The sequence below is a fragment of the Zonotrichia leucophrys genome, chromosome 2 (genome assembly GCF_028769735.1).
Source record: "Zonotrichia leucophrys gambelii isolate GWCS_2022_RI chromosome 2, RI_Zleu_2.0, whole genome shotgun sequence".
Lineage (NCBI taxonomy): Eukaryota > Metazoa > Chordata > Aves > Passeriformes > Passerellidae > Zonotrichia > Zonotrichia leucophrys.
In genome coordinates, this window is record NC_088171.1 from 47,477,188 (window position 1) to 47,497,128 (window position 19,941).

A 19,941-nucleotide genomic window follows, 5' to 3' on the forward strand; every position below is an offset into this window, starting at 1 on the left:
TGAGTCTTTCTTGTAAAGCTTATCAGGCTATGTGGCTTGTGCCCAGCTGTTGCTTTTTGCTGTACACTTCTGAGCTGCTGCAGTGCTTCACCCCAGAAACTGCTGCTCATTGAGCTCTGATAGAAATGTCCCTGCTGTGGTGTTACACCCGCCAGAATGTACATTCATCCCTCTGAGCCTTGTGGTACAAATGTAGCACAGCACAAGCCAAATGGGTGCTCAGAGATGCCCATAAGGGACTTGGTTGGCTTGAATACAGAAAGTCTTCTCAGCATTTGAAGGCTTCAGGCTGATCTTAAGCACTGCATGGCCATATATTTTTCAGCTGGGACCAGAGGATGAGCAGGCTTATGCCTCTCCAACTTCACTGTGTGCTATGATTCTTTCTAGCCAAACAGATTGAGGGATGTTAGTTATTTCTGGCTTATTGCTTCCTGTTTATTCCTTTTCCAGGTGTGCAAGGAGAATTGCTGAAACTTCAGAAGTGTCTGCTTCATGTTGCATCCAGCAGAAATGCCACATTTCTGGCAAGTGGGTAAATACATACAGTACTTTTAGTCCTGTTTTGCTGCCTTAATAGGCACAGATTCATTTGAAGAAAAGCCTAAACATTTTGAGGCATAGCTGAATTCCAGCCCTGAAATTTCTGAAAGTTCACAGCAATGAAGCGAAGCAGTAGAAGGAAATGCTTGAGAAGCAAGACATCTGGATTGACCTGGGCTGTCCACCTACATCGGTATGCAATGCAATACAATGCAATAGTAGTGGGGGATCTGCAGAGCAAAAGAGCTGGCACGGCAGACTCAGCAGGAAAGATACACTTTTCAGGGGGATATGCTCTGGATTAGTCTCATCCTGAAGGGTCCACATCTGTCAGTGACTGGAGTGCCCTATGGGCAGTTGTGGAAAGCTTCTTACAGGTGAGTTTTGTCTGAAAGACACCAGCTTGTGTTCTACAGGACTGCTCAGCCATGTGAACCAAAATGTGGTAAATGGGAAAAATTGGGAGATTCACTTCAAAAGGGCACTCTTGATCTGAACTAAAAGGCTAACACAGATGGACCTGTAATCTTGCCCTGTCTGTCATGATTTCTAGTAAATAGTCTAGGAAACTGCTGCACAAATCTGAAAGCTCTACAGAGGTCTCCCTTTTATTTCTTCTCACAGTGCTGGCAAAGGTACTGTTTATTCCAAGCTAAATGTCCAGTTATGGCTCAAGTACTTTATTTAATTGGTGATAAAACCTACTGTGTGTGTTGGGGTTTTTAAAAAGGCCAATTTGCTGCAGTCTAACATCCCACACAGACTGTTTGCTTGAAAGCCAAATTACTGGTTTTATTCAAGTATCATTAAGGGCAAGTGAAAACTGAAGGAATTTCTTAAGATACAGGGAGTAGGGAATCTGCATTAAATGAAATTTGCCAGAGGAAGAAAATTCTGGTTTATGTTTTCTGTGGCACTGTTTCTGCAATGAAATTTCCAAGGGGATTCTTATGGAACTGTAATCCAGAAGCAAACAGATCAGCTTTAATTGTGTTTTCCTGTGGGGAAGAAGCACAAGCTCAAACACCCACCAGTGTTTCTTGACTGAAGCTTTCATCTGTTTTACACTGCAGGGTTTTTTTTACCAACTGAAGGTGAAAAGATTTGAAAAAGTCTTTCAAACATGTAAGAGCTGAGGGAGGTGAATGGGGTGCAAGGATGAATTAGTGTTTATGTCCTGAACTTGCTGGAGTTTTGTTCATAATTACAGAAGGTTATTCTTTGTGTGCCATGGTCTGAGTGGTGGGAGGAAGCTGAAGCCACTGATCAAAATTCAGAATGTAAAATTGTTTCCCTTCTGTAAGTTCAGCAGGGTTTTGCTAATGATCCCTGAAAACCAGGATCTCATGGTGAATGCTTAGACAGTTCAGCTGTGGTATGGCTGTTTGAAAAAGTGAAGTCAGCTGGGAAGAAAAAGAGGAATAATGATAAGTAATCCAATTTCAGGGGTAGCTTTTCAACAAACACAGGGAAGGATGGATCATGTGACAAAACTCTTCAAGATATTATCAGGACAAATGTGTAAACTTGCAGTCTTTCCTCTGGGAAGACTAAGTCATACTGGGACAGTCACAGACACGATGATTAGTGGAACAAGGAGCCTGATGCCAATGTAGAGGGCATAAAAGACATTGTTTCTTAAACAATGTCATAAAAGGACATTGTTTCTTTAGCCAAACAAAATAAACATGGTGGAACATTACCATGTCAATAGTCAAGAATGTTAAGTTCCCAACAAGAAGGACAAATCTGAGAGAAGTGTCAACAGAGGATTGTGAACAAATGGTTATTAAAGAGCAATACATAAAGTGAAGAGGCAAATTGGATTCCCAACCATCAGAAGCATGAGGTTCTGAACCAGCTTTCTTTGAAAGTCCCTCCACAGTAGTGGCGGCAAAAATCCATGTCTAAGGCTGAGCTGATATTACTTTGTGAAAGGAATAGTATGAGGCTGTGCCTGCAAGAGGAGGGGACCAGATACAGTGATCATTCAGGATCCTCCTTCAAGTTCTGTATTCTGATACACAGCTGTTGGAACACAGTGAAGAAAAAAAAAGAAAAATTGAACTCATGTAAAAGCAGATATTTTTATAAATAAGTCAATAAATGTGTTTCCTTAGGATCGTGTAGTGAATGTGGAACACAATCAAAGCAAAGGCAGTGTTATCTTTGCTGATAGAGGTGCATTATCCAATACAAGAGGTCAAATGATTATTGTATTCTTGCTTGTGCATTAGGTTGGGATATATTCTGGTTTTACTTGCCTGGAATTTTTCTTGAGATGTGTACATGTTGTAGCAATGCTGTTCATGCCTGTAAACAGGAAGGCTAATTATTACAGCAATATGGATGAGTTAATGGAGTGTGACTGTCAGGAGTGCAAGTGGTGAGCAGACAGATAACAGGCTAATGACTGAGACCTTGTCAGAAAAACGAGAGCTCTGTGCAAGATGCCTGCATTATTGTGCACTGGGGAAATGGAAGTGGCCAAGCACAGCAATTGAAGACACATGGTTTGAGGTGAACACATACTGCTGATGATGACTGAGGCGCAACTGTATGCTTAATGAAATGAAGCATTTTAAATAAGGGGAAAGTACAGGATGCAGTGTTAGAAGATTTGATTAAATATATGCAGACAGGAGCTGTGATCTGGCTGCTTTCTTGGGTAGCTACATCTGGACCTTCCTATATGCTGTTTGATCAAACAAACATAGAATCAGTCATAGAATGGTTTGGGTTGGAAGGAACCTTAAAGGTTCCAACATCCCTGACATGGACAGGGACAACCTCTACTAGACCAGTTGGTTTGAAGCCATGTCCATCCTGGCTTTGGGCATTGCGAGGGACGAGGCACCCACAGCTTCTCAGAACAACCTGTTCCAGTGCCTCATCACCCTCATAGTAAAGAATTTTTTCTTAATATCTAATCTAAACCTGCCTTCTGTCAGTTTGAAGCCATTCCCCCTGGTACTATCACTACATGTAAAAAGTTCCTCTCCAGCTCTCTTGAAGGCCCCCTTCAGGTACTGTAAAAATGCCATAAAGTCTCTTCTCCAGACTGAACAATCCCAACTCTCTCAGGCAGTCCTGACAGGAGAGGTGGTGCAGACCTCTGGTCATATTCCTGAGCCTCCTCTGGACTCACCCCTACAGGTCCACGTCCTTCCTATGTTTGAGCCTCCAGAGCTGGATGCAGTGCTTCAGGTTGGGTTTCACTAGGGCTGAGGGGCAGAAATAGCTCACTTGACCTGCTGGCCACATGCTAGATGTGGAACAAACAAAGTTTTTCAGGTGAAGGTGGTCTTGAGGGAAGACTGTGGTTAAATGGGATGGAGGATGTAGGATCTATCTCTTGTCAGTGAGAGAGAAAGACAGATAATTGATCTGCCAATTATGACTAGTGGGTATGCACTTGTGAAAAAAACACTGTTACACAACTAAGAACCAAGAGACTGTGGAAGTGAAATATCCATCAGAAGCAGACCTTGATGCACATTTCCCTTAATATGAGTGGATTGCTGCAAAAGACAGCTTTTGTTGTCTCTCAAGCTACATGCCGTTCTTGCATTCCTGGTGCCTGAAGCTCAAAACACGCATGGAGCTCAGAGAAGGTTGTACAAAATTAATCTATATTGAAGAGGTCTTTCCATGATCAGTACAGTGGAAAGAGTTAAAAACCAAATATTTAAAGAAGGACAATAACCTTTACCTCTGCCACTAGAGGAAATACATGTCTAGCACGTTATGTTGCATGCAGATAGGATTCTAGTGATTGGAGTCTAGCACAAATCAACTCATCAAGCTTGTTAATGAAAGCACTCCTCTGATTTAAATTGCTCAGTAAAGTGGTCATGTGGAAATCTTAATGGGCAGCACAGCTTGTAAAAGTAAATGAAAAGATGCAAAGCTTCTGTCTCATGTTGGCTACAGACTAGTCTAGTGCAGCACCTCAACACATACAAGTTCAAATGTGGCAACTCTGTGCCAGTAGGGGCAAGGCAGCTGTTTAACTTGGACATCATCATCATCATCGTTATTATTATTTATTATTATTATTATTATTATTCTGCAGTGGCCTTGCGTCTTGTTCTATGAGACAAGTTCCCTTAAGGAGAGTGTTCCCAGTAGGGTGCTGGAGGAGCCAGTCAGGAGAGGGCAGCTGGAGAAAAATTCAGCTGAGAATATGTGGAGCTGTGCCAAGAGCCTCTGGGCCAGGAGGAATATTCATAGAATCATTCATAGAATGGTTTAGGTTGGAAGAGACCATAAAGACCATGTAGCTCCAAGCCCCCTGCTGTGGGTAGGGACACCTTTCACTGGACCAGGTTGCTCAAAGCCCCATCCAGCATCATCCTGTATTGTAGCAGAGCCATCAAGTGAATTGCCTGAAGAGGCTTCTGCAGGTCAAGACTGTCCTCTGAGGAAAGTGAAAACAAGGGCTGTTTGGGCAGCAAACCTGGATATGTACAACCAGCACAGCAAGTAGGATGCTGCCTAGCTCATTAAGAGGTGAATTTGGAGGCCCAGATTTGCTGGATCCCATGCACGTGGGGAACCAGCAAACCTGGGCAGTTGCTCACCTGAGATAACCTTGGGAAGGCTGTTGAGATCAAAGACCAACCCTTTAGCCAGGTGAGTGAAGTGACAGAAGTGAGTCACAGTTTCTGTTATCAAATACTCCTCAGCTTGCAGTCCAGCAAGGAGTTAAAACAGAAATTTAAAGGGGATGCAGCTTTAGTTTCGGACCACAGTGTATCTACCAAATCCAAACCGGAAAGACAATGTGTGTGTATAGGGAATAACATCTCATATGCATTGAAAAAACCCAATCTCAAAACAATCTTATGCTTGAAAGTCTAGCTTAGTGATGGTTCTTTTAGTTTGGGTTTGTGATTTTTTTATTGTTTGGGGTTTTGTTTTGGTTTTTGGTTTTGTTTGTTTATTTGGGGGGGCTGTTTGTTTTTTGGTGATTATGTTTGTTTGTTGGGTTATTTGTTTTTGTTTTTGCTTTGCTTTGGGTTTGGGTTTTGGTTTGTTTTGGTAGGTTTTTTATTTGCTTTTGTTTGTTTGTTTAATGGGTTTTTTTCCCTTTAGTGCCACCTAATAAAAGCTGCTTTCTTCAGGTATGCTAAGAGTGACAGATGCAATAGAGATGATATAGAAAAGTACATAGCCCCCCATTTGCCGCTTGAGGTGCAGTGTGAGGGCATTTTTTACTCAATCTACTCCCTTGGCCATGTATGGGTAGGAGAAATCTTGCGTACAGCATTGGGATTTGAAGTGGAAGGACCACTTACGGAGATCGTTCTGCAGCATCTCAGACCCCTTTTGTTATTAAAAAAGCCACATTGCTATCCTTAATTCTATTCTGTGCAAATGTAAACAGACACCTTCCCAGGCTCTGGTTAATTCATAAAATGGTGCTTGCAGTGTAAGTTACAGCCACAGCTGAGCTGCAGTAAGGGAGAGAGTGGCAAAACCCCCCCATTTCCCAAGAATGTTCTTAGAGGTATAACAGTCATTAACTAAAAAAGCAAAACCAGTAGTTAATTGTGGGAACCAGTCTGTGAAAACTCGCTCAAATACATAATCCTGAGAAAATTGCTGCACTTTCTTTCAAATCCTAAGTATCTTCTTCTCTGAAAAACATATTCTCAGTTAAATCCATATCCAAGAAGGATACTGGAACACAAGCTTTGTATTTCATGGTCACCTCTTTGTATTTCACAATCACTACTACAAAAAGTGCAGCAAATTGCTTCCTGTGCCCTCTCCTTGATTCAGTCATTCTAAGTGTTTACAAATCATTATCCTGCAAAATAATTGACTCAGGGCTATTAGGACTTGAAACTTTGAACAAATGCTGAAATTACAAACACTTGAGATGTATAAGAATAGTGACAATGGTCATTACCATCAACAAAAATAAAGGGAAGACGGGTTTTACTGATTGAGCATTTTGCCTCAAGACTAAAGAAATAAGTGTGCTGTTGCAGAACAGAATGTTCTCTGGGCATTGAAAATGATGCATTTTAAATTAGAGGGGGATGTATTCCCTCTGTGTTTCGAAGTTAAAATTAATGCCATCTCTCATAAAATTCTTTTAGCATGATATGTATGTCTCCCTAAATACCATACTGTATTCACCACACTGTTCTCCTTTATTCCTTCCTGTCTTTTGCAGGGAAGAAACCACCATGTGCAGTAAATTGATCATGCAGTTTGGTGGCTGTTCCACACATTTTGGTAGCTTCTGTGTGTACTCATCTGTGTATATGCTGGGCGGCCTTTTGTTGCTCAGGGAAATGGAAAATCATCCCAGCAGAAAAAAAAGCATTCTCTTTTGTGGGTCCTCTATGAAGACACCAGTACTTTCTATAGCTGGTATTTGTGAAGTTGCAGGATCTTCATGTCTTGGACACATCCAGCACTCATGACTGCTGTTTGCTGGTGGACTCAAAAGGTAACAATTGGAAAGATGTGCAGGGTGATTACAGGTTTTGGCTTCTTTTTTTTGTTTTTTTTTTTTTAGAAACTCAAGCTAAAAACCCTCTTAGTTTGTCTTACAAGTAACATTTAATTTAAAGTATTTTTAAGCAACATTTTGAGCCCATGGATTCCTGCCATGTTATAAACACGTCTGCAACATAAAGTTATCTGAAATACACATCCTGAAACAGAAATGAGCATAGGATAGCACCAAAGGAATAAGTGATGAAGCCTGCTAAGACAGCAACAAAGACTCTCTGATGTGAACAGTGCTATGAGGAACCTCATGGTATTTTATTAAAAGGTCAGCTGTAACCATCGGGTTGTTTCTTCTACTGAAGCTTTATAAAATGTCATTGGAAAAAAAAAAAAAAGATAAAGGAAAAAATCTGTATGAACATATGCATTTCATCAGATGTGTATAGTGGTCACAGATAGTAGTCCTACTGTAAAATTTAGGCAATGGTAGCACAAAATTTTGTCTAATACACACATAAATGAAGAGAGACTTCCTTTGCTCATAGAACAAAAATAATATGAAATAAACAGGGCCAGGAGACTTCTTCTCCTTTTTAATGCCTTTATTAAAAGTGATCAGCTCAGGATTGGGCGGCTCAGCAGGGCTGCAGTCCCCGTCGCGTCTCCCAAGGCGACTCAGAGGAGGAGGATATGCACAGCTCTGTCCACTAGGGGCAGAGCCGGGGGATCCAGTCCTTGTGGGAGCTTTAGGGCGTGAGGTCCCCGTCAGATGTTGATCCTGTGAGCTTCCCAGGTGGCTAGTCCCGGCGTTGGAACCACTCCCTGCTCAGGGCGAGAGGGGCTCCGCATCTCTGCAGGCTCAGCCATCGGCTCCTCATGTCCAGACATCATTTTAGTCTCTCAATTCTTGGGTGGCTCGTTGTTTTTGGGGTTTTTTCCGTGGGTTTGGAGTCGGGGTCCCACAAAGCATTCTGGTCTTGGAGTCACTTTGCATAAACCCCCCCCCCCCCCCCTCAGGTGTCTTCACTATGCTGGGAAAAGAGCACAGCCTTGGGGAAGGGCCATCACCCCACCCCAGCCAGGGCCTTTACCAATACAAAAGGGGTGATAAGCTACCACGACCCGTGATTACAATAACAAAACACGCAGAAGCTTGGCAGGGACAGAGATCTGGCTGCCTTTTTGTAACTTTTTCTCACCAAAAAAATATTAACCGAATTTTTGTTCATAACAGTCCCCCCTCTTTTTCTTTGATCGAGCTTAAATTCTTAAGCTCGCATCAACTCACAATTTTTTGTTTTGAATCTACTATAAATCTCTTGTGCACTTTGGTAATCATGCTTACTTAACCTTGTTACTTTGCTTGGTTTTTCCAGATTGGTTTGTACAGCCAATACTGTTTTACTAAAACAGACAAATAAGCATAGTAAAAAGAGCAATCCTCCAAGTACACACACAGCGAGAAAAACTATTTTCTGAAAATCTCTAAATTCTCCCACCCACTGGGATCAAGTGTAGGAGTTTGATCTTGATTATTTACACATGCCAATCTTTTTATTTCATTTGAAATGTCCCTAATAATTGAATTCTTTATTTTTAACACAGCCTGGAGCCGGATGACTTTGTTCAACACAGATTTTGGGATCCGAACTTGGCTTTTACAATTTTGGATTTTCTCAATTTCTATTTCACTTTCCCGGTTTTGTTTAATTTCTCCCAAATCATTATATATAGGAACTCCCAAACTTGATCCAGTTTCTTTGGGTAATAAGAAAATTGGTTTTATCACCCTAGCAATGCAGTTGCCAGATGAGATCAAACTTAGGGGTTTAGAGTTCCCCTGAAATGTGTTCCAAAAGGGGTTTATCTCTTTTCCAGTACACTCATATAAATACTTGTAACAAACAGTTTTTCTTACCATTTTCACCATTTCTTTGCTTTTTACTAGATCTGCTGAGCTTGTTTCAGCAGCATCACATTCAAAGCAAAACCAGGCTTCCTCTATAGGGCACTCTCCTAGGAGTGGCTGCCTAAAAGTGGCAGTATTCTGGGCTATCCAATACATTCTCTTATTTTTCTGATAAAGGACCAATTGGGAGAGGTTAACACAATCAGGGTTAGAACTGATGTGGACTCTCGACAAGGAGCTCACTTCCTCCTCATAGCGGGGTTGGTAGCACTCTCTGCACGGCTCAGCTGGGCTTCCCTGAGCACCACCAGCAATCAGAGCCATCAGTACCACCCTTCCCAGAGTCTGGTATGGGTCATCTTGCACAGCCTGCCCACCCGGCCTTGCCTCTTGGGAATTTTTTCTGAGGAGAAGCTTCCAAGCTCTTTAGAGTCCCTTCTACCCGCTTCTCTGGTTAAGCCTCTCTTGGTCTGTTCCCTACAAATTTTAGTTTCCCCCCCGGGGAGTGTTCTGTAGAGGGTTAACCTGGAGTCTTTAGAAGTATATTGGGGAACTTAAACTAGAATTACTTATTTACAGCCTTAAACTTTTTACCAACATAATTTACACAAAACAATTTTTGAAACATTTTAAGCAATATTAGAACTCTGATACCAATTTTTCCCATACAGTTCAGTCTTTTTGACTCTTCCTCCTGAGAGTCAACTTTAAATCACAATATACCCAGGTGAATTAACTTGTGATGTGGATGAATCCTTATCCAGTGCCCAGAGGTGAGTGGCGTGGACTCTGGCTCAATGCCAGAGGGGAAAACTGGGAGTCTGGCCCAGTGCCAGAAGTAGACAGGGGTGTAATCCAGTCCAATGCCACAAGGAGAAACTGGGAGTCTGGCCCAATGCCAGACGTAAAAACTGGGAGTCTGGCCCAATGCCAGCAGGAGACAGGGGTGGAGTCTGGTCCAATACCAGAATGCCAGAGGGAAAAACTTGGTGTTGAATCCTGGTCCAATACCAGGGGTGAGAGTGATGTGAGTCCAACCGTCTCAGTAATGAAGAATACCTGAAACGGGCTTTCAAACACAGGCATTAATGGTCTACTGTTAATGATTTTATCAAAACTCAACTTCTCTGTTTAATGTTATCAGTAATTTCTCTTTTTCCATAGCTTGTATGTTTCTCTCATCAACTTCTACATACTCTGTATTTTGCAAGGAGTTGTATTTCTCAGCTAGCTTAACTCTCAAAGTACTTTTATTCTCCTATATATCTGTGTATTTAATTCACTGGTTTTCTGTTCTATTTTCAAGATCTTATTTATCTATCTCTTGCTTCTGTTTCATACTTTCACTTACAGCTTAAATATTTCTTTCAACCCCCTTACACTTAAATTTTTCCTTACACCATTCTTTTGCACAATACACTTCTTTCTAAGGAGATGTGGTAAAACTTGTAATGCACAATCTACATTACCTCTATTCTAACTCATCTATATTCACTTTTTCATTTCTCATTCACTTTCACACACTACTCCACACCTTTAAGACACAAACTTATTGCTAGAAAATCACAGGTCCCTATAGCCCCCCCGCCACCTTGGGGTTGGCCCACAGGTCTCAGTATCTCTGGGCCTCTTGGAAGGGTCCAGACTCTGGTTGCCTCTGGTGCACATTCACCTGTGAGGCTGCCTGCGTGTCACTCACGCTCTTACAGCTACGGCTCCCTCACACATCTGGGGAGCACTAGTCTGGCTTGCAGGTCACACACACACACACTTTGGTCACAGCCCCCTTCCCACCTGCCGGGAAGTTGAGGCTGACTTTGCTTGTAACTCACTCTCACACACACAACAAGACAACAATAAGGTACCTTTTACTTTCACACCACTTATTACAAGTTTAGTTTTACTGGCCAGTTTTGGTGCTATTGGATATCCTTTCTACCTAGCTGTTTTTTCTAACTTCAGATGTTACTTTGTTGAGACAGGACTTATCTGCTCCTGTATCAACCAAAAATTCAAATTCCTCATTTAAAGGTCCCACTTCAAAGTTTACCAAGGGCTCTTCTAGATGTTGCATTGGGTCCCCTAAAGTATAAAGCCCCTGACCCTCTACTCATCACCTCTAAGGATCCTTCCTAAATTATCTTGTTCCCTGGCTATTGCCACATCGAGACTGAGCTTTCTACAAAACTTCCTGGTGTGTCCTGGCTCTCCACAGTAATAACACTGCCGTCCTCTCAAAGGGACTTGAGGTGTCTCTATCCCTTTTGCATCTGACAGTACAAGAGGCCTATCCTTGCCTCCTCCCGGTGGTGGTCCTGCCCACCCTGCACTTTCTCTGGCTACAGCAACCATGATCTTAGCCTTGGCCTTTGCTTTTTCTTCCTCCCTCCTTAAATACACCTTCAATGCCTCTCTTAATAACTCATTTATGTCTTTCGCTTGCCACTCTTCCATCTTTTCCAGTTTCCTCCTTATATCAGGCCAAGATTTGGTAACAAATTGGACTTTTAGTAGCATTTGACCTTCTGGGGTGTCTGGGTCTATTCTAGAGTACAACTGGAAGTTCCGCCTTAGGCGATTAAGCCAGGCAGCAGGAGCTTCATCTTTCTCCTGTGTACCCTCAAATGCCAATTGGGTGTTAGTTCCTTTGGGAACTGACTCTTTGATCCCCCTTATTATCAAAGACCTGTATTCCATCATGGCCTTCCTCCCCTCCTCCTGGTTAGGGTTCCAGCTGGGATCCGTTAGTGGCAATTTCTGTTCACCTGATGGCACCTGGGGTCCTGGACGGTTATCCTTCTCCCAAATTCTTATGCTAGCCACCCTAATCATCTGAACCTCTTCTGGAGAAAATAATATACTCAGGATGGAATTCATCTCCCCCCAAGTGTAGATATTTGGACCTAGAAATTGATCTACTTGGTTAGCTATGCCCACTGGGTCTTCAACTAAATGCCCCAACTCTTTCTTGAATCCTCTCACCTCAGAAGCAGTTAGGGGAGCATTCACAAAGCCAACACCTCCTGCTATTCCTCCCATAGGAACCTCTCTGAGGGGAAAGAGTCTCTCTGCCTTGGAGGTCTTGGATCTGGTGCTACAGTACGGCCCATCTTCAGATGCCAAACTGCTTTGAGGGATATCTGGGTTACCTTGAACTTTCTGCCCATCAGCAGGTGTATTTGCTGATAGCTGTTTATCGGGCGAGGAGACATTTGTGTCCCAACTAGGAGGAGGTAAAGGGACAGCAATAGGAGGGGGAGAAGAGCCTGAGTGAATATTAAGTGGAGCTGGAGAAGGGGTGGAGAATGCAGCAGGTGGAGTAGGCACTTGTGGTGGTGCAGAAGGAACTGGAGGGGATACTGGGTTTATCATAGCGGAAGCTGAAGAGGTAGAAGGAGGAGTTTGAACAGGTGGTAGTGAGATGGCAGCCGGGGGAAGAACCGGACCTGCCATTTGAGGTGCTTGAAGAAGAGGATTATAAGGTGGAGGGGCAGAAGGAGGCAGATAATCCAGGGGATCCCATCTTTTCCTATCATCCCCTCCTTCATTCCTCTCTTTCTTCCTCTGTACCTTACAAATTCGCACCCCTTCATCCCCAACAGCGCTCTTTAACCAGCAAGCTACATACAATAATTGCTCAGGATCAGTATCTCCTCGAGCTGTCAGATAATTATTTAATTGTTGGCACATCCATTTATCCTTCGTCCCACACCAAGGCCATCCTCCTTGTAACTCTAATTCTGGCCACACTTCCATACAATAATGGATCATTTTAATTTTATCTAATCCCTCCGTGGCCTCTATAGAATCCCATTTTACTAACAGTTCTCCTAAGGGACTATTGGGAGGTATGTCCCTCAGCCTCTTGCCGGTCTTTTTACTATTACACCCTCCCATTTTACAGGTCTCAACAGTAAAAAATCCCAAAGGTGCCTTTACTGACCAGTAATTTCAAAAAGAACCTTCTTTGAGGAGCTTCAGCCTCCTCCACTGAAACTTCAAATTTCTGCCTGATGCTCAGGACTTTATACTGAAACAACTGCCCGATCTCTTGATTGCCCAACTTTCCCCACGTCAGGTCTTACATCTATCGGGACTTGAACACACGAAACCTCGGCCTAAGAATCCGGGTCGTGCCTGACTCCCTCAGTCAGGAAAAACAACTGCCTGATTTTTAGTTTGCCTAACCCACCAATTTTTAGGCTTCACCGTATCAGGACTTAAAAGCAAACCACAGCCTCCTTCGCTGGGGTTTTTGCCTGGTTCCTGTGCCAGGACTTACTTTTGCCTGCAGGGCTTGTGAGCTACCCGAATCCTTCTCGGGACTGACAAAATCTTACGCGAATCCTTCTCGAGACTTACAACTGCTACCCGAATCCTTCTCGGGACTGACAAATCTGCCTGACTTCCCTCTGTCAGGGCCTATTTTGGGTGCGTGCCACTCATACAAATATTCCCTCCGCACGCCCGGAGGGGGGGGCCCTTTATTCCCCCTTGGGAGACGACTCACTCACGCTGATTCCAAGCTCCGCCCCCTGTTCCCGGCCGGCCCCTTCGCAGGAGTCCGGAACCGCGGTACTAAGGGGTCCGCTCTCGCTTCGAAGGTCCAGCTGCCGGCCTTCGTCTCATTCACACACACATGCACACGTCTCCCGCTCCCGCCACCGGCTTTCTCACCAATCCGGTGTTCCGGTGCTCCTCTGCGTCGCTGCTCCTGAGCTGATCCCTCTGGTCCTGGTAGCCAGCTGTCCTGAAGTCCAAGATGGCCAGTCTTGAGTCTTCTTGCGGCGTGGCTATTCCGGACGAGCGCCCCCAGCTGAAATAAACAGGGCCAGGAGACTTCTTCTCCTTTTTAATGCCTTTATTAAAAGTGATCAGCTCAGGATTGGCGGCCCAGCAGGGCTGCAGTCCCCGTCGAGTCTCCCAGGGCGACTCAGAGGAGGAGGATATGCGCAGCTCTGTCCACTAGGGGCAGAGCCGGGGGATCCAGTCCTCGTGGGAGCCTTTAGGGCGTGGTGTCCCCGTCAGATGTTGATCCTGTGAGCTTCCCAGGTGGCTAGTCCCGGCGTTGGAACCACTCCCTGCTCAGGGCGAGAGGGGCTCCGCATCTCTGCAGGCTCAGCCATCGGCTCCTCATGTCCAGACATCATTTTAGTCTCTCAATTCTTGGGTGGCTCGTTGTTTTTGGGGTTTTTTCCGTGGGTTTGGAGTCGGGGTCCCACAAAGCATGCTGGTCTTGGAGTCACTTTGCATAAACCCCCCCCCCCCCCCCTCAGGTGTCTTCACTATGCTGGGAAAAGAGCACAGCCTTGGGGAAGGGCCATCACCCCACCCCAGCCAGGGCCTTTACCAATACAAAAGGGGTGATAAGCTACCACGACCCGTGATTACAATAACAAAACACGCAGAAGCTTGGCAGGGACAGAGATCTGGCTGCCTTTTTGTAACTTTTTCTCACCAAAAAAATATTAACCGAATTTTTGTTCATAACATAATACATCACAGAATCAATGTTAAACATAGCTGACCTTGAAAGTACAGTTAAAGAACTGAAATTTTTTCCAGTTTTAAGATTTCATGAGCTTTACACAGAGACCTCGATGCTCTGAAAAAAAATCCAGCCAATGCTTTGCAGGTGAACCAAATCTCAATAAGCAAGAAGTGACACTAAGTCTCTGAGGCCACTGCTGGAAGGATGCAACTTGGATATATCAACTACCAAAAATCATTCTGTCTACTCCAGCTATGTATGCATATGTTGCTGGCATTCAGTCTTATGAGTCTTTTTGAGGGGTAAAACAACTGAGCAAATAAAAAATATGTTGTATCAGACTCCTTAATTCTTCTGTGAATTTCTCAGTTACATTTTCAGTTGCTGAAGTCTGCTACTTGTGAAGTTTAAAAATAGTCAAAAGACCTGTAATATTTTCATTTTCATTTCCATCTGTTAGTTGAATGGGGATGGAACCTGAATCCATTAAATACAAATTAACTAAAATCTCTATTAAACCTAAATAAACCTAAACCTGAACTCTTTCCTCCCTATATTTATAATAACAGGATATCCCAGCCTCTGGATATCCTGGCTCAAGACATCCTGGCATTTGTTGCTCTCCAGTGGAAACTGCTTGCATCCTTGACTTCGGTAGAGGTAAGATGGCTCCTGTGGCCTTCCCTTATGCAGTTCCACCATGCAAAGCTCTCAGAGCATTTAAAAAACCTTGCATAACTTTCACAGAGGTGTGTAAACATGTCTTTACCTTTTCACTGAAGCCAAATTAACTTTGTGTGTTTTGAGATTCCACACATGTGAGTCCTTTGCTTGGTCATACCCAAAACGGTATGTGTGTTGTGGTTTAACCCCAGCCAGCAGCCAGGCCCCATGCAGCTGCTCACTCACCTCTGGGGTCAGGGACAGAATGGGAAGTGTAACAACTAGAAAAGCTTGTGGGTTGAGATAAAAGTAGCTTGATAGAAAAAGCAAAAGCTACAAGCAAAGCAAAACAAGGGATTAATTCAGAGCTTCCCATGGGCAGGCAGGTGTCCAGCCATCTCCAAGAGAGCAGAGACCCCTCACAAGTAATGGTGACTTGGGAAGAGAAACACTATCACTCCAAATGTCTCCCCCTTCCTCCTTCTTCACTTTATATACTGAGCATGATGCCATAGTCTGGAATGTCCCTTTGGTCAGTTTGGGTCACCTGTCCTGGCTTTCCTGGCTCCCAAGCACCCCCAACTTCCTGACCAGTGTGGCCATAAGGAAAGCAAAAAAGGCTCTGTGTAGCCCCCCAATAACAGTAATAAAAACCTCTTTATATTATCAATCCTGTGTTCAGCACAAATCCCAAACACAGCCCTATGCCAGCCACTGTAAATAAAATTAACTACTGCGGCCAAAACCAGCACAGTGTGAAAGGGGTTTGGTTTTCCCTTTCCTTAGATTTTTTTTTTTTAATTTTTTAGTTTTAATCTGAGCTTGCTTGTCACCCTTAGAGGGAAAAGAAGACATTCTGTCTGCTTCCCTTCAGTTTCATTGTACACTGGGAACCACAGAGACGCTTTCTCGCTGAACATTGAGACTCAAAACTTTCACAGCCTTGTATCATGTAAGCCTGGCCAGTTTGGTTGACTGGAAAAGGAAAGAAATTCTTGGAGGTCCTGACTTGAGGTTCAACCAGCTGATTAGGAAGCAACATGCCAAAACTTTGAACAGAGTGTAATAACTGTTGACTTAGTGTTAAAGAAATGATGACAGACCACTTAGTGTTAAAAGTTGCTGACAGACAGCAAATATTTTTGTCACATTCTTTTGCCCATACCTTCGTGGGAAGAGAAAGAAGTAGTGGAAAATAGGAAGGACAAAACAATATTCCATTGCAGAGAAATGATGAAAAGGTTATGTTTGCATCTTAGCAACTCATTTCAAGATTGATGCCTTGCTGGAGGGTAGCTGTTGACTTATGGCAGAATTTGACTGCGGCACTGAATTTATGTTACTTGGCAACAGTAACACACATTAAGTAGGAATGCAGCACACCTCCTTGGCTGGGCCAGCCTGCATCCCTTTAATCATGCACTCCAGCATGTGAGACAGGTTGGATCTGTGGCTTCTGCCAAAATCCTAGTAAAATTTAAGTGCAGATGCCTCTCACAAAATTAAAGGTTATTTTAACTATATTTATAGTCCAAAAATATTTGTCATAACACAGGGAGCACCCTTACTTTTCTTTCAAGGACATGAAATGCTTAGCACATCTGAGCTTGTAATGTCTCTCTGCAGGGCACAAGGCACTGAGCTACCCAAACTCTCAGGATACAGCTGACCTTTCATGTGGTTTCACCACCTTAGAGGAATTTGTCCTTTCCAGTGCAGCTGAGGAGGGAAATGTTTCTTATAGTGTTAAGGGACACTCATAGATATATAAAGTAAGTCACATAAAAAAGAAAAATCACTCTAATTAAGAATAGCTGATGTTTACCAGTTTGTTCAATGAATTTTCCTATTTTTATGTTGGACCAATTTGCTTAGGTACTATATTTTTAAATTTGTTGCCCAAGGTAATAAACAGCAAGTAAGTTAAACTTTAGAGCACCAACAATTAGCAGGTACTGCTCAGAGCAAAAAGGAGAAAATGCGACCCATGCGTCTCTAGATGAAAGCAGGTAGAGCAGGACCCCTCCACCCACCCTGCCCTCATCTCTCTGCCTGTGATGGGTTGACCTTGGCTGGCTCATTTGCCCACCAAGCTGCTCACTTGTTCTCCATCCTCAGCAGAACAGAAGGAGAAAATAAGATGAAAAAACTCCTGGGTTGAGATAAGGACAAGGACGTCACTTATCAATCACTCTCATGGGTGACTCACCTTGGGGAATAGCAATTTAATTTACTGCCAGTTAATAACAAAGAAGGATAATGAGAAATTAAACATAATTACCTCCCCCCCACTCCCCACCTCAGTCTTCCCAAGCTCAACTTCAGTCCTGAGTCTTCCACCTCCCCTTCACTCCCCAAGTGTCCCATGGGAATGGGGAATGGGAATTGTGGTCTGTTCTTCCTTCTCTTCTCCTTCCTCCTCTCATATTGTCCCTATTTCATATAGGGTTCCACCTATGGGAGACAAACCTTCACCACCGTGGGTTCTTCCCACAGGCTGCAGTGCTTCAAGAAGTTCTCTAGCATGGAGCATCTAGATGTCCTGTTCTTTGGGAATGGGCTGCTCCAGTGTGGCCGGTCCCCTATGGGCCACAAGTCCTGCCAGAATGGTCTCTGAGCAGTCTTTAGAAACTGTGCTGGGAGAGGTGTTGCAGCCGTGCACCCTTCTGGCTCCCTGCCATTGGTGGGAAAAAGCTGCCTGGAAGGGCAAATAAGTTGTATCCAACACTTCAGATCGGTTCAGTTGTGGCATTTATAGTGATATAAAAAGATGCCCCTTGAACAGATGAGGACATAAAATTCAGGAACTTTAAGCAAGACAATTTCAGCAGCTAAGTGTATCCATGTCAGAGATTTAAAATGAATGGGCAGAGAAAATAAATACCAAAAAACTTCTACATGTGGAAGAGAGGAGGTATCTCACCTCTCAGACAAACCTCATTTGAAAACTATTTAGTAGAGTTGCATCCTAAAAGAGGAGAACTGAAGTTGAAATGGAGCAAGGAGTGCAGAGCATTAACATTTCTCTCTTATTGAACAAACATATAAATAAACTACATTCTGACAGATTGGTTTATAGCAGTGGATTTAGAGGAAAAGGAAAAGGAGAGAATCATGACAAAACATTTATTTTACATTTACTTTGCAAAATGAGAAAACTATGTAGCAGTTTAATAAAACATAGTTCCCATTATAATTAACTTTTCTTCATTTGCATTACAATACAGTGCAGCTTGAACGCTCTGCATATATCCTAAAGATTTCATGAGAAGATCAGCTTTTAATCAGCTAAGGTATAAAGCTCTACAGTTACACTGAACCAAAGTTCCATTGCCAAGACCACTCAGTGGAAGTTTTCTGAATGTCATTCCTATTACTCATTCATTAAAAATCATTGGTTTTCATTAGAAGCAGGATTGAGCAAAGCACTTCAAAAACCAGAAACCTGATGATTCAATCTGAGGGATCAAAGTATCAGAATTTCTTGAGCTTTGCTTGCATTATCTCAACAAAAGTTGAGTGTGTCAGTTTAGTTTAGAAAACCAATACTTTTTTATTTTCTTTTTTCAAACAAAGAAGAAATATTGGTGGTTAAATTCTGGGTGTTTGATCTTATGAAGACTCTCTGCAAATAAAATAATAGGAGCAAGACAACTGCTGTGATACACTAGTTTTAAAAGAATTCCCATCTTGAACACAGTGAGAAAAAGAGGGGAAAACCTAAATGCCCCCCAAAATAAATATTATAGCAAAAACCTGATAATAAAAGGTGCTTCTTGAATATGTCCTCAAGCTAACACAGCTGGGGGAAAAACTCTCTTTGAAAAAATATTGGAAATATGATGTGATTAGACAGAATCCATGTCGGTATTTTTTGCTTCTTTTCTGCAGAAGGGTATTGCTATGTAGCTTTACCTTACCTTAAAATGATCTCCAGTTTTGAAACTTCTAAATAAAAAGACTGGTTAGAAAAACTACTGGAAAGATGATGCTTCATGATATTAGACTTAGATTCAATTTTGAAGTTATGACTAAATAGCTTTTAAATTAATGAAAAAAATGGCAATCTATTTTTAAAATACACTGCCTTTTTCTGACAATACTGTTTTCACTGTGCTCTTTCTTACTCTCTGGCTGACTTCTCAGAAAGGGAGAGATTAGAAGAGGAGAATGGAAGCTGAATAATAGCACATCTTGTTCTTTGGGAAAAATCAGTGAACAAACAGTTATAGACTAGCTACAAGGACAGGGAGAGAAAAACTGTCAGGATTGTGCAAAAATCTATAGCAAAATAAAAACAATTTAAGAAATGTTATAAAATTAATAAATTAATCAAACTTTTTATCTTCCTTTTTTAAAAAATTTCTGCTAGATAATAGCTTGTAATTGGAAAGTTATTTATTATGGTGATGATTGGGCACCAACAGAAAGCAACGCAATGTGCTGGTGAAGTGACAGTGCTGTTGTTTGGTTTCTGGGCAAATTAGAGGTCCTTGGTGAAGAGCTCTGCAGCTTATGCAATTGGTGTGAGTTTTGGGAAAGCAAAATCATACTGAAGTTGTCTTTCCCTGCTCAAAACCTTCTACCTGCCTACTTGCAGGGCTCTTGTGGAAAACTCTCTTTGGACGCTAGCAACTGTATAACGGTGGTGTGGTGGCAGGGCAAGGGTTAAGAGGTAGGACTTTCTGATGTCCATGGTAGAACTTTCTGATGCTGAGATGCTTCACAGTTTCACAGATGAAGGCTGAGATGCCTTTCACAGCTGTCCAAGTACAGAAAAGATTCCCTGTCTCATCAGAGGAAGTGTTCTGTCAGAAACGTGCAGTAAATGGACTGAGTGGAGGCAGAGGAGAGAATCTATGAC

At 42.8% G+C, this 19,941-nt stretch overlaps 1 long non-coding RNA gene across 1 annotated transcript; it reads left to right on the top strand.

The window, feature by feature from the left end:
• Nucleotides 1-6,768: 6,768 nt before the first annotated feature.
• On the top strand, nt 6,769-18,733 carry LOC135443135 (uncharacterized). The gene is made up of 3 exons (XR_010438831.1): nt 6,769-7,009; nt 14,984-15,074; nt 17,524-18,733. It is a non-coding gene; the product is annotated as an uncharacterized LOC135443135 (long non-coding RNA).
• Nucleotides 18,734-19,941: the final 1,208 nt, after the last annotated feature.